Source organism: Phasianus colchicus, chromosome 20 (assembly GCF_987193195.1).
Source record: "Phasianus colchicus chromosome 20, bPhaCol1.hap1.1, whole genome shotgun sequence".
Lineage (NCBI taxonomy): Eukaryota > Metazoa > Chordata > Aves > Galliformes > Phasianidae > Phasianus > Phasianus colchicus.
In genome coordinates this window covers 10192656-10207996 of record NC_143455.1, presented here as the reverse complement: position 1 = coordinate 10207996, position 15341 = coordinate 10192656, and the positions used below count along the sequence as shown (strand labels likewise).

The 15341-nt window shown below is 38.1% G+C and overlaps 1 long non-coding RNA gene across 1 annotated transcript in view; it reads left to right on the top strand.

Annotated features, from left to right (window-relative positions):
* Positions 1–1014: 1014 nt before the first annotated feature.
* Positions 1015–15341, top strand: part of LOC149915381 (uncharacterized) — a 177155-nt gene continuing 162828 nt past the window's right edge. The window contains exon 1 of the long non-coding RNA XR_016459140.1: positions 1015–1954. This is a non-coding gene — a long non-coding RNA (uncharacterized LOC149915381). The remainder of the gene's footprint in view (positions 1955–15341) is intronic.

The following is a 15341-nucleotide window of genomic DNA, read 5'->3' as shown; positions in this document are numbered from 1 at the left end:
TAGTGTGATTCCTGGCTCCTATAAGTGTAAAGAATTTATGAGCAACAGAGGATGCAATATTCTGAACCTGAGACCTTCTGCTCTTTCTCTTTTCTTATTAGCAGCAGCAGGCCCTCTAGAACATCCTATAGATGTTCAGGCCATAGCTGCTGCTATGTGGGAAGCTCTCATGCTGCAGTGTTGACAAACCTCCAGAGGGAGAAGCACTTAGCATCTGTACGTGGTGGTTTTTCACAGATCAGTGTGCATCTGAATGCACTGCTCTTTCATCACCTATTAAAAATGGTAATAGTCAAGGAGGAATATCAGGTTGTTTTCTGACAAACTTACAAAAAAGTACAGATATGAGGTTTCAGAGCACTTCTCTTTTAAACATCTTTACATATGACTGAAGGCAAAAAAAAAAAAAAAGAGCTGTGATTGCTCTGCATCTTTGCTTCCTTTTTGAATGACTTGTTAAGGCAATTTAAGCAAAACTTCATTTTGGGTGAAATTTAAATTCTAACGTGCAGTGTGTGGATGTAAGTGAAGTAAATGAAATTAGCAGCATTTCTGTACAGAAAATAAAACCTACCTGTTGCTCTAGGAAACTAGTGCTCTATTGGTGGTGTTATGTAAATACTGGGAAGTACTGCTAACGATGGAATAATGCTGGGTTTCAAAGCAAGCTCTTGTTTAAGGTTTCCATGTTCTGTGGCTGGCTTTTCCAGAATTTCTTTCTGTCAGACCTCCTGAGAGGTGCAGTGGGAGAGGAGGGGTTTTGTGCAGAACCTTACTTCTGAACCGGCCATGATAAATAAGCTGAAAGATTCGCATCAACCTGTCTGGAATTTCTAGTAATCCTTTCTGTTGATGAACTTGGAAACAGTGTGGAAATCTTGCAGTTACTGTTGAATAATAATTTAAAAATAACTGAGGTTCAGCGGGCTTAAAATATTTTAAGGCTTCCTGAATAAACTGTTTTAGGAAAAAAATCATATGAGAAAATATTCAGTGAAAATATGAGGTCCCTTTGTGCACCATGCTACAGCTACAGAGGTGGGGACAGGGCTGCGGCTCCTGGCTGCTGGGTGACTGCTGGAAAGGGTTCCTCATCTTCACACTTGTCCAGTTTGTTTTTTCACCTTCTGTGGTAGGAAATGGCTGAAGAGCACAGCACGTTGCGTAGTGTTTAAATGTGAAATGTATTGAAATGCTTTGGGGCTTGGATGCTGCAGGGCTCATGCATAGCAGAGACCTGTGGCTGCTATGCAAGAGTCTCACAGTGGTGCCATTTTCTTTCTTAGTGCAATTCCCCCAGTTTTCTACCACAATTTCAATGCAGGGATGTAATGTGTCTGTCACAGAAAGAACTGTTGCTTCATCCACCAACTGAAGTGCAACAACTGCAGCATAACTTCAGCACTGAGAAACACTCAAAAGTGATGCCTCTGTGGGGGCACTGCCCTGAGCTCTGGTTTCCATGCAGTCCCTTCCCAGTGCAGCCAGCACAGGGGCGCTGACAAAATGGCGCCCAACATGGAGGCTGTCCTGCTGCACTCAGACGGACTGAGCAAGGCCTGGCTTTGTTTGTGCAGCTTTGGAAAAAAATAACAGCTAGGGTATTTTCTCAAGTAGTTTGGGGGCAGGAAAATGATCCTTTTGGATGCTTTTTGATGGTTCTCATGCAGTTCACCCCCATCTGATTACCACACGTGCAGGTGTGGGACTGAACTCTTCCCGCCACAAACTGCAGCATTCTCAGCGCTGTGTGGGGAAGGATTTGTCAGCTCATGGCAGAGCAAAATCCACACTCAGTCCTCCACCCAAATATTATTGATGGAAAGAGGAAGTCTGTCAGGATGGTGTGGCTGTTTTTAAACCACAAAAATCACTCTGTACAAAGTGGTTTTCCAGAACTTTCCTTAGAGACGCAGGGAAGGACTGTGCATCCTGGTCCGGCTCCAGCTGAAAGGTAGGCTGTTTGTGCATACGTAGTTGTGCCTGAATACAGAAATATATGTGATTTTTTGGTCAGTTCTTAATATTAGGGTTGAAAATAGCCACGTGACTGCTGCTTGGCAGCTTGCGAAACTCACGGAGAGGCTGTGAGGAGCTGTGGGGCTGGGGGCATTGCCTAGCAACAGCAGCCTCCCTTGGCTGGACCTCCTGGGAGCTGTGGATGAGGCTCTTAAAAATGTGCATTTAAGATCATAGAACCATTTGAGTTGGAAGGGAACTTTAAAGGCCATCTGGTCCAACTCCTCTACAATGAGCAGGGAGACCCACAGCTTGATCAGGAGCTCAGAGCCCATCCAGTCTGACCTTGGGTGTCTCTGACTGGGCTTCCATCACCTTTCCAAGCAGCCTGGGCCAGTGCCTCACCACCCTCAGTGCAAACAGCTTCTTCCTCATGTCTGACCTAAGGTGTGTGTGTATATATATATATATGTCATGTATGCGTGTTGCTGGCTCACTGCTGCATAAGGTGCATTACTCTATTATTCTAAAGGAATCTAAGTACTGTTTTGCTGCATGCTCCCTTTGTTTTATGCAAAAATAAAAAACCAAACCCACCTTGGTACTTGGCAGCCCTTTCTGTTGGTTGCCAAATGCGGAGGTTTGGCTTTACAGATTGTATTGATATTTTTCACCCGGCTCCACAGCTGTGCATGCTAAAAATATCTTTGGAAATAATTCAGCTAGGAAAAACCATTAACTACGTGAAAGGATGTTATTTATTTCTAGGGTCTGAATTGCTGTTAAATTTCACCCCTTTCTGTTTTTCTTTCAAATATGCATTCAGTGCTCTGTATAATGTTGACGAGCATCTGGATGCTGTCAGCTAATGAGTCCTAGACAGCGGTGTGTCGATCTCCTCAGACTATGTGGGATGGTGTAGTTACTGAGGTAGAGGAAATTTCTCAGAAAATAGGGAGAACTGCCATGATGAGGATCATCCCTGCTTTATTAACAGTCTCTCAGTTAGACCTTTCCATACTTGAGCTTTCCTTTGTCATGTTCCAAGCATGTGATTTCACAGCCTCCCTACCTTGCTCCTGTGTGAGCTCCAGTCCTGTGTCCGTTCCCGTAGTCTGCAATCAGCAGTAATGTTGTTCTTGTTGGGAACCATCTCTTTCTTGTGAGCTCTAATTTTCATCTGCTTAAGTGTGGAACTTTTTTCACCTTCTAAGAAACGTGTGAAGTGAATTTTTTTTGCTCTGGGCCAAGGCTTACAGCAGAAAAAAAGGGGGGAAAGGGGTGGTGGCACGAAGGTGTGCCTGAAATGTGTTCAGTCAGGACCTTCTGTGACAGACTATTAGACAAAGCAATGATAGAAATACGAACTTGCCATGGACAATATCCTTCTGCTTTCTGAATGTCTTCTGATATCTTTAGTGATCTGATTTTCTTAAACAAGAACCATCTGGAAGGTGAATAGATGGAATCTAAGCTTTTCCCCAAATGTTTGTTTTTGCCATTTGGCAGCTTTTCCTCAGCTATTGACTGTGGGGTTCAGGTGAGTTTTCAGTGCAGGATAAAGAATAAAGAAGAGAACTCACTACAGAAGTGTAACAACTAGATGGATCCTATCAACTTCTGACTGGATTTTTATTGTAAATGAGGAATGACCAAAACATAATCTAGGTCCTAACTCCATTCAGCTTCAGGGAAAATTCAGACTTGGATTTGCAGAAGAAAGCTCTGCTTTGTTACATCAGTAATTCCTGCTGGTCTGTCACAGGATGTGTGCCTGTGTGAAATAGGGCAGAACTGAAGCTCTGAAGCTTTTGAGGTTTCCCTTTACTTTGCTAAGTATTTCTGGTCCTCAGCCTACCTTAGAATTGGACTTTAAATGTCAGATTTTTTTGATCACATTTAAAAAGGTGACTCATTTTGAACGCTGTATTGTATGTTGGGCTGGGAAGGACAGATAATGGAGTTTTGATAACAAAACAGCAGAAAGTAGGAGCAATCTCATTATTGCATGAGCTGGAAAGTTAACATATTTATTAAAGTTCTGACAATTGTGGCAGTCATCCTTGCCTGTAAATGTCAGAGCATTACAAACTTTCATAGCTTTCTTCTTGTTTTTCAGACTCTTGTCAATCATCATAATTATTACGTAAATCGACACAAACAGTCATTATTTTTCTGCTGTATTGTTTACACTTTAATGTGATGGAAACTGATTTTCATTCCAGGAATATTTGACAACTACTTGCTACTCGATAGAATGCTGATGACAGCATTGACTTCAAGGCCTAGACACTGGTCTAATTGCCTGGCTATGCTAGCCCTGCCCAGCTTTATTGCTGTTATTGCACATGGATTTTTACAAAATATTGTGATTAGGGTAGTACAAAAACTTATACGTAGAAATCCGTTTTGCATCATGCTCAGATTGCCTTTTTCTAATCCATATGCATAATGTCTAACCTGAACTGTTTTAATTAACCACTTCTGCAGTAGCACGTTTCAAAATAAATTCTGATGATGCTGAGGCTTCCCCAGCAGCTTACAGCTGCAGGAACAGATATAATCCTTGAAGTCCCTCACTGAAAGGTTTTTCCCCCAGAAGAGGGCCATAATTCAACTTTCCAAATTTTTAAAATTCTTTTTAACGACTGTGTTGATAGTGCATCTAAAATTTTAAATTAATTAGTTTCTAAATCCTTGATGTTTTTTCTTGATCAAAGTTGGTGGAGATGCAACTACATAATTCAGTGAATGTAAGGACTGTAGAGGAGGCCATGGTGCTCTGCTGGGACAGTTCTGTATGTCATATCTGTTATTCAAAAGTTTCCCAGTAAATATATTTTTCCACATTTATTCTGGCAAAATCAAACTGGAAAGGATTTCTTGAATTGGCACTGTATCTTTATTTTCCAAGTTCTATTTATATTTGCATCCAAAAAACAGCATTAATTAGTCCACTAACAATTACTTAAAAGCTTAACAGACAAGTCCTTTCTGCTATTTAGGCTGGTCTCTTGTGCACTTAGTTGTGTGGAGTTCCTTGGAGCAATTTTCTCCTCTGTCATTGTCTGCTTCAGTCTGGCTGTGTGAAGTAAGTAAAGTAGTCTTGAGTTTTTTTAAATGCCAAAGTTCTGTAGTTCATAGTTTTCCATATTTAAATACATGTACCAATCACTAATTTTCATATAACAGCTGAAGTGATTAAGTAACTTGATTAGGCACACAACTTGATTAAGGAAAGCTGATTTTTTCATCAAGTGTATGAATTATAAAATACGTAGTCCAAAGCAGTTGAGTACATTTAAAACATAAAAGTATCTGATAGCTGAGATGTTATTTACTGGCTTTCCTTTTTATGAGAATTGAATCACTTTGGGGTGAGAATTTTCTTATTAGGCATATGCTATTGAAAATCTGACAGCATCCCTTTACTGAAGCCAGCAGCAAAGGTTTTCTGTCCCCTGGTCTGTGGTTCAGCTTGTAATCCTCAGGAAGATTTCTCCAACCAGATCTGAATGTGATGAGAAGTAATCAGTAATTCATCCCTGAACACAAACATAATTCAGCCCTATTATTGTGTATCTATAGGGCATCCCATGCGTGCGTTTACAGAGAATGTATTTGTTGGAAGAGTTAGAATAATTATTGCATTTCTGTCAGGACTCCTTGCAGGGATCTTGCAGTTGGGGTGGATAAATTGAACACTGGGGATGCTTTTGTGTGCCTTTATGTAAAAGTGTAAGTAGGATTTGGAGTTGAAAGTACATGTTTCCTGTCTCGTTGTGCTGGAGAAGTTTCAGTATGGAGCTGTGTTGTAGAGGCACCTGGATATACCAGGGCCATTTCTAATAGCTAATGTTGTACCATGAATATCGCATTGCCAACATTTTTCCCGTTGTTCCCCAGACTCTATTCTGAGTGGCACAGAGCAATGATACTGAGGATGCCACATGCTGCTATCACTGAACATATCTTTGTTCATTCTTTGTTATAAGGCCATGCAGTCCTAGAGTAGGCAAATCCAGATCTAAATTAACTATGCAGTGGAAAACATACCCCAACAAGCCAAGCTCCTTGTAACTAATTAGGTAATTGATACTGCTAAATGGCTGTAACTTAAAGGAAGAGCATGTTTAAGTTAGATTGAGAGGAAGTGGCATATTTAGTTTAATTTATTTTCTTTATCTTGCTACAACTTCTAAATAGGAATGTTTTGTTTTAAGGAGGCTTCTTGTTCATTATCACTGGTTGCAGTTAACAAAAGACAAAGAAATGGTGCCTTGGTCCCATGAGTTTGATGTGTGCTGAACACCTAAATTCAGATAACTAAAATATTAGTCATGTGGAATAAACAGAACGATATGGCTAAATAGTGAAACAAAAGCCACAACATGTTGGCAAAACAATAATAATTTATTTATCATGTGTAATGCGAATCTTGTCGTTGCTAGATGTAACCAGCAGCCACATTTATTGCTTTGTCATTCACCTGTTAAATAAAATCAATGAAGACTGGCAGCTTTTCCTGTCTAGTCATTGGCAATTAGCTTAAATCTTTTGCTGATGACTTTGTAGTCTCAATCACTCTTATAATACAAGTTTCTCTTGTACAAATTAAGAAAATGGGGGGGGGGGGTGAAGGCTTTGACTTACTAATGACAAAATTAAGTAATTTACATATTCTGTGCAAAGGGTTGGATGATACTGGCATTACAAGTAGTGACAGACGTCTCAGCAGCATTGACACACCGTGGTCGGGATGTCTGGTAGTGAAACATGGTATGGTTACAAAGTACTGTGGCTGATGAGGCCCTAATTAATTTCACCTGAGCACTGATACCATGTCATAATACATTTGCCAATGTGTAGGTTCCTCTGAAGGGGTGTCTGCCTTATTCTTCTGCTAAGCTTCACCGATCATCTTTACTGGTTCCACAGTGCATCGTTTTCTTGCACATTCTAATTTGCTGTAACTTGTCTCTGTGTACCTCTGAAGGTTTGTAGTATAAAGGATTTGCTCCAGTGTGTTTGATCAGTGGTATTCGTGACTTGACAAAAAACTAGAATCAACTGTTCCTTTTCACATAATGCTTTTCCTTTATGTATGTGCTGTTTATATTTTCTGCCTTGGGGGTGAAATCCTGTGTGAGAAATAACATCAAGTGAGTTAAAGCCTCCTACTAGTTACAGGAAAATTGTATTTTTGTACTGTAGTCATCCACGTCCTTACAGATTGTTCTACTTTCACATGGGCTAACACACTATTGATGGAAATAAATAGGAAGTGCCATCCTGAAGAAATAATCACTTCTGTTTGCGGAACAATTGGTACAAATGACAGGAATGTACAAACCTATTTTAGTTGTCTTTGTTATAAGACATGATGGGAGATGTCTGCTTTTTTGGCTTGAAATTCCAAAACATTGGAATTATATCAGTGACTGAAAGATCTAGGCTTGCTTCATCAAACTGTGCTTGTGCTGCCCTGCTTCACTTGCTGCTCTCCCTGTCTGCCTACAAGCCTGAGCAGATCTGCGATGTCTGTGTTCCTGATGAACCATCTGGAAACTGAAACCTTGATAATATGAAAGTGTTGGAAGGATTCAATGTCTGTAATTGATAATTCTGTGAAGTCTTGTGCTGCTGTGCAAATGATTAACAGTCCTTTGAATCAGGTATTTGTTATATAATTACAAATTCCTAACCCTTAGGATGACAGTGATGTTTAATGTTGATTCTTAGGAAGTGATATTTATATCACAAATATTTTCAAGTGCTACCAAAGGAAAAAAAAAAAAAATTAAATAGCTGGGAATTTGCTCTATCAAAGTGTTATTCTGCTTTTTTTTAATCTATTGTGGTTTTCTTGGAACAAATAGGAGGCATTACTTTCCGAGCAATACTTTTTCTCTACTTAAAATGTAAAATGCTTTGAGATGATTACTCTGACCTTCTCATTTATTTTAAAAGCAGGCTATACATCTAGACCTTATTCTTGTTCCTTTTCATTAAGGATGTTCTCCATTTACAGGCTGTACGTAGGTTTGTTTTAAGATGCTTCAGTAAGTTGAAAGCTGTATATGAATAGTTGCCTCTGCAGGAATGCTTAAGAAAAAGAATGAAAAAGCAATGAGTAGTTCTGGTAAGGTAGGCCAATATTATAGGTGCATTCAACATCAGCTGTGGCTTTTTCCCCCCTGAAGATTACAAATGTTATATTAAATGATTCTGCAGTAAGATTTTGTATATGTGTCCATACATACACTTGTATACAAATATATGCAGAGATTTCCAGATTCAGTGCTCAGTTTTGAACAAGACCCAGCTTGCTGGAAGTTTCTCCCCACCCTTAAATGTTTCCAAAAACCCCTCATAAGTAAACAAGGAAACAAAGGGCCCCCCGGGCACCTCAATCCCTGCCCCTCTCCATTAAAAAAGCAGTACTGTACTTACATCTTCCTGTTTATTTTTTTTAAATCCTAGACTAGAATTTTCCGTACCGGTGAGGGAGGGCAAATCTCTACACAAAGTTCTATCTGCAAACTTCGTACTCTGAACCTTGAGCTTTCTCTCTTTATAAATTCTCTCTTTATAAAGAGACAATATAACTTTAAGCTCACTGATTGTATTTTGGCTGTATGCCTTCAAATAAAATGATACACTTCCAAATAAACAAGTGTACGAACAGGCTGTTTTCATAGGTCATTTCAAATGCGATTTACATTCCAGTACATCATCTCACAACGCAGCAGTGACAGCATTTCATGACCATCAAAGGGGCAATGTTTCAGGCTTCTGAGACTCTATAGTTACTTTATATAATTTTTTTTTTCTTGAACATGTTATAAAATAGATAATTTTCTACTCATTTCTATGTGCTATATTCTTCCACGTTGTCATGGAGCTGACCTCAGCACATATTCTGTAGTTTCTTCAGGCTTGGTGAACTATCTACTATTCAATCGCTATTCATATACAATAAGATCTGATTGACAAAGAAAGAACTGTCTATGAGATCCCAGGCTTAAAGTTTACCTTCAGTGATTTAAAGGGCACTTAAAACTAGAAGCAAATAATGTATGTGTTCTGAGTCCTGAAGCAACTGATAAGAGCAAGTAGTCTGACTTGATGAAGAGGTAACAAATATTAAGCCTCACCATTTGATTTTTTGTTGTTGTTGTTCCATGTCTGCCCTTATCTGCATTTTAGAATTTGAATTTCAAGGTAAATAAATTAATAGCCCAAATAGCACAATGTTGCCACTCCTTTGTTTTTCTCTCTCTTCCCCTTCTGTAATTGCTACTGCTCCTATGTGAGAAGAGCTGATTGTTTCTCTAACCCAGCTGGAGGTGGCATGGGAATAAACAGCTCTCTCTGCAGTTGTTACCATATTCAGACTGTGGGAGCTTGGAAGTCAAGTGAAATGGTATGGGAAAATATGAGTACTTCTAGTAATGAATGTTTATGTATGGGCCAAAGTTGAGAGGGAGGTGCAGTAATTTATGTGATGGTGTGAGAATAAGCCTTTCCAGGGGTTACTAGAAATATGGCATTTCTTAATAGCTGCTCTCTTCTTATTGACATCTCTTAAAAAGTGTGCATATGTTTGTTGTCATTAGTAACTACTTCCTCTGGGTAATGTTTTAGATACAAATCACATCAGAGTACCAGGATTGCTTTGCTTTAAATCACTTTAATACGGAGATTTTGCAGTGGTCACCATGTGTAGGTAGAACTACACAGAAGACTTTAAAATCATGCCAAAAGCATTTTCATCAAGAAATGTACTTTTTTGATATTTTTTTCTCATGCATTTAACATTGGGCTATCCATCTATTACACTTAGAAATCCACCCGTACTGTACATTACTACTACATGTACAGCAAGTGCAAAGATAGTGCAGATACAGGGGCTGAACTGCCATGTTCAGAGTTGCTGGTAGTGCCTGCAAGCAGACAAAAGGTCATTTGGCAGATATTTTAAACCTGTACCTGTTTTCAGTTCATCAGTGGAGAGCCAGGAGAGTTTGAGAAGTACTGCTAAGGAGTGTTTCTTTCAGAAGTGTGTATGATGCTGCATTCATTTCCGGTTATTCAGAAAACTGTCAATGTTGAGTGAAAATCAAGTGCTTTTTTTTTTTTTTGGTAAGGAGCTTAAAGCAGATGCTTTCCAATTCTTCAGCAGTATGGAAGAGCATTAGTATTGCTACCAAGTGCAAGTAGGGTGACAAACATTAGAAGCTGGTTATGTTTGTATCACAGTGAGTGAGAATTTCTTCCTGAGCCTAGAAACCTGAAGTGCCTGTTGCATCCAATTTTGGGTAATGTTTTGTTCATTTTGTTGCAATGAAATAATTTCAGTCTTTATTATAATTATTGCTATTCAATTTTAAGAATGTTGAACCATTTAAAATGCTCTAACAGCTTAAAAGATTACATAGTGAGTAAGCCAACTGGCAAAAAACCTAAACGTGGAATATCTGTTGTGATGCTCTTGGAAGCAGCTGACTCCCTCCCTGACTTGTCTGGGTGGTTTCTTAGGATTCTAATTCCTTCATAATAAAGCATGTAAGCCCTTTTAATTGAATCAAATTTTTTGAAATTGGGAACTGTTGTTTTTTTTTCACCTTGACAAGTGAGATGAGGAAAACCTTGAACATAGTGAGCTTTGTTCTTCTATTTTTTTTCTCCTGATAATTTTGTGTATCAGCTGTTACTTGCCTGTTCCTGTTTTTTTTTCTGTTGGACAGACCTGACAAAGCCAGCATGAATGGGACTGGCTTGCATTTGTGAATGAAAGGAAATCTTGTCACAGAAATGCAGTCTAGCTGGGTAGTTGCATTCAGCTCAGTGGAGGCATCAGCAAATGGATTCTGTCCTGTTGTTCAGGTTATTCAGATTTTACTCATGACTCTGGCCTCTAATTTGTAGAAACAACTCCTCTGAAATGAGTAATGTTAATAGTGTATTTCCTTAATTTGTGAAATGATGGATTTCAGTTCTGATGCAAAAGTCAAACTTTTCCTTATTTGAACATGTTAGGAGTTAGTGATGTTTCTGCTGTGCTCTTGGTTTTTCTGCTTGAATTCCTTTGTAAATTGTATGTGCGAGTCTGGTTATCTGTCTATAAGCTGGGCAGGTCATGAGCTGCTTCTGTCTTAAAGTCGGGAACAATCAATAATACAGCAAGTAACTCCTGACAGTTATTAAATGAATTTTGGCATCTTCCTGTTGGCAAATTACTTGTGAACAGATGGCAAAACTTTCAAATTTAGTAAAACATCAAAGTTTTTCCTACTCTGCCACCTGAAACTATCCGATCTGAAGCCAGTTTTAGAGTAAATTTACTGCCAGCGTGTGATGGAATAACTTATTCACTTCAGTCCTCTAGATGACTTGAATGCATACGATATTATCAGCTTTCCAACAAAGGAAGATTTTCATGAGAGCTGGAGCTCTCTAGTGGTTAACTTTGTGGCTGTGTGTGGGTTAGTTCAAGTTGTGCTTGAAATTTGGATACCTCCGCTTTCTTAGTCTGATCTAATTCCTACTGAATTAGAGTTATTGTATTTGAAAGGTGCATTTGTTCAAGTTCTTCAATGTGTATACCATTTCTTTGATGATGTACACTGGTTGATTGTTGTGAACAGCAAGAGAGAGGTAGGGGATCCTGTATCCTAGAAGTAACGTCATGAGTTGAGTTGACTAGCTAAATAAAATTAATTTATTAAAATGGAATAGACATTCAAGTAATTGAGAAACACTTGGAAAAGTATTAGGATAAAAAGTGTATTAATGTAACATTAAATACTTTACCTTAGTTCTGTAATGAATTGTAGAGTATCCTTGATTTAGTTTCTTTATAGTGAAGAGTAGATATTCCTGAGTGAAAAATTAGAAGCTGTTCTATAGCTGAAGGAGTTAGCTAGTTTGGTTTTTAAACGGAGCTTTCTGAGTGCTCTGTGTACATCTTTGTTTACATGGAATTTTATCAATAGCTCACTCTACAGCTGATTTATCGTGGAGTATGGAACCATCTGCAAGGTGATCACAGACTAGGGATAGTTGCTGAGGCAATAGTAATAACATATGACTAATGGATTCTGGTGAAAGTGGACTTGAATCGAGAGGCTGTATTGGTAATGTAACTTAGCCAGTTTCAGTGCTGCAGGGAAAGCCAACATGGGCATGTGAATTGAGTTGCACGGAGCAATTAATGATGTGTGTTTCAATTCCTTCTTGTACTTCTGTGGGTTTTGAACAGTCCCAGTCTTCTCAGGTTCTAGGATACATCTGTCTGTGTGATACATCTGTAAGTATCTAACCCAGTTTACATGGTAAAAGGATAACTTCTTTATCCTCTGCACTACGATTTTTGTCCATTATCTGGTAATTCCACATGAAAGACAAGTGTTTTTTCAGGATGCATAAATCTGATTCCTATCTAAAATAATATTGGAAAGAGTTTATAAAACTCTTTTTATAAAAAGTTTATAAAACAATGGTTAAACTAACCATAACTATATGGTTTCTTTTAAAGTAAACTGTAAGCAAATGATTTTCTGTGTAAATATAATTTAATAAGCATAGCATTGATAATTTTGATAAACTTGGTTTTTCAAGTCTCGGTCATTGTATTTCAGATGGCCTGTGCCCACAGAGGTGTGACAATGAATTTGCACAATGCAGTATTTTAGACCTGATCACACTTTCACGTGGTTAGTAGCTCTTTTGAAACAGTGTGTTGTGGTAGAAAGGCAATGGGCTGTAATAATGTAGATATTTCTGTGCTTGGAACTAATGCCCAGCTGACGTAACAAATCCAAGTCACTTCTAATACAGCTTTTCCTGCCTTGTGGTAACCCTTCATGCCTTTTTATTCTTCAGCTGTCTATTCTTTATATGCATAACAATCCACTTTTAAGGGTTGAATATACTGGCGAAGAAAGCTTGCTAGTCTGTAGCCTAAACATGTTCAGCACGTACTTCTCAGTCATGCTGTGACTGATACAGCATACTGGGTGTATGCTATATGTGACTCAAAACAATGGAAAGAACTGAAATTCAAAGCTAGTTAGATTTTGAAATGAAATTTTTAGTTGCAGTGATAGATTTTAACTGCATGTCAGAGCCTAATCTTTGCTGGATGAGATATGATGCCACCTTTGGTACTACCAAGAGATGCTACAAAAGGTCTTGACTTCTTGTAATAAAGCCAAGGAAAAACAGGTGATTTTCTGTCTATAACTTAGTGCTCACATGAAGCATTTGATTTGAGAAGTTCAGAGCACCTGACAAATATTAAAATCTCATGACCCTGCTGTATGGCATTCTTCTCATCTAGAAGATGGATTTTCCCTACTGTAGCAAAACCAAGTGCTTGATGCACTGAACTTCTGAATACAGCAGTAGGAGATGCTTGCAAAATAGGGAATTCTTTAAAATATTTGACACTTTCCAAGAAGCCTCTTGTTTTTTCTTTTCTATTTTCTTTTCCATCACCACTGTCACCTCCTCCTGGCATTTTCTAGATGTCTTATTTTCCAACCATTTATGGTTAGCAGTAAAAGGTTTCAGGGAAGAATTGTGTTGTATTTAAAATAAACTGCCACATCAATTTGTTTCAGAACTGATAGCAGGGTGCCAAGAAGCACTAAAATGCTCCTGAAATGACATTTGAAGCATCTTTAGCATTTGTTGAAGGAAGTGTAATGAGACACTGAAGGATATTACAGATTAGACTTAATACAAATATTTACCTTGTCCCAGCATTTGATGTAAGAGATTCTATCAGTGGGAATTCTTTACAGGTATCAAGCATCTCATATTTTTTGAGATAGCATTGCTCAGCCTTTCTTGTTTTATCTGTTTATATCACTGTTGACTCTTGTTATTTCAGTCTAAAGTAACCTGAGAAAGAGCCAAATCCTCAGTAGAAGTGGAAAATGAGTATTCTCCATTTAATCTCATCATATAACATTCATAATTGAGCAAACCAGTGTATGTGCTGTTTGTTAACTTACTAAAGCTGTAGTTTCATGAATGCTGTAAAATACTGTAGGTGGCACTTCTGTTATTTTGCTTCCATGCTCATTTTACTCCACATTTTGTGCCAGAAGAAGCATTTACTTGAGGAGCCAGATTACAGCTAGATAAATACTTCTTGATGAATGTGTTTTCATGTGGTTTGCTTATCTAGTTTGTGTGTCTCTCAAATGTGTCTTCATGCATTAGGGTCTGGGAAAGAGTTAGCAGTTTGTGGAGAATATAACAGGAAAAAGGCTGTGATCAAAGTTGAAAGCTGCCTGTAATTTTAAAATTGCCTTCTGCATCTTCAGGTGTTTGCAAAATTTTTGCATTGAAACCAGATGAGCTCAAATGGGCCTTTGCTGTAACTAGAGAGATACTTGTGTACCAGCACAGGGCAAGAGATCCAGGTGATGAAAAAGAAGGAAAATAGAATCCAGACATGCTATACATGTAGAGCTATTAAGAGCTACAATATGTACCCTGATGACTGACAGTGAAGTGTGATAAGCCTCTACCCCTTCACATCTCCTCTTTTGCATAAAAAAAAAAACAAAAACAAAAACAAAATTTGAATTATGAAATCATGTTTAAATATGCTGACTTGCATTTTATTATAAAAAAAAAAAAAACAAACCCAAAAAAACCCCATCACCTCTGAAACTTATTACATATAACAGAAAACTAGGCTTCGAATTATTCCTAAGCAGTTTAAATTCCCCTCTGCAGCAATATAGTTTTACTTCCTTTGCTGTAGAAGCTACTTTATAAATTAATTGTCTTGTTCAAGTATGCAGATTTATACATGTTTATTATCTTGTACCCATTTTTGCTCATAAACAATCCTAAGCATGCTGATATAAAAATGGTGCTGATAACTTGTCAAATTATTAACACAATTAAGTGTTTTTGTGGGACTTGTCTGGATTGTAGCACCATAGAGTTCATTGGAATATGCTGCCACAGTGCTATCGAACTTGCACTGGGCTTGTGGGTTTTTCTTAAACCCCTTTTTTCCCTCACCTCTGTATCTGGGCTATTTAGGATGAATTGAAAATAAGGATAGGAATGTATAAGCATATGTTACTTAAATGATCATTACACACATTAGTTTTAGCAATACAATTTCTGTACCAGTGCTACTGTTTTGAATCCAGATGGCTATCAAAAATCCTAGCAAACCATAATGCTTAACTGTTTGCATGATTTATTCTCTAGAAAATAAGCGTGATGAATATTTAACAAATAAGTTGTAGGGAAAAACAACATGTATTTAATTTAAGACACGTCGTATGTTACCGTATGGTGAATTTTAATATTATGCTGTTGAGACAGATGTACTGACAATACACCAT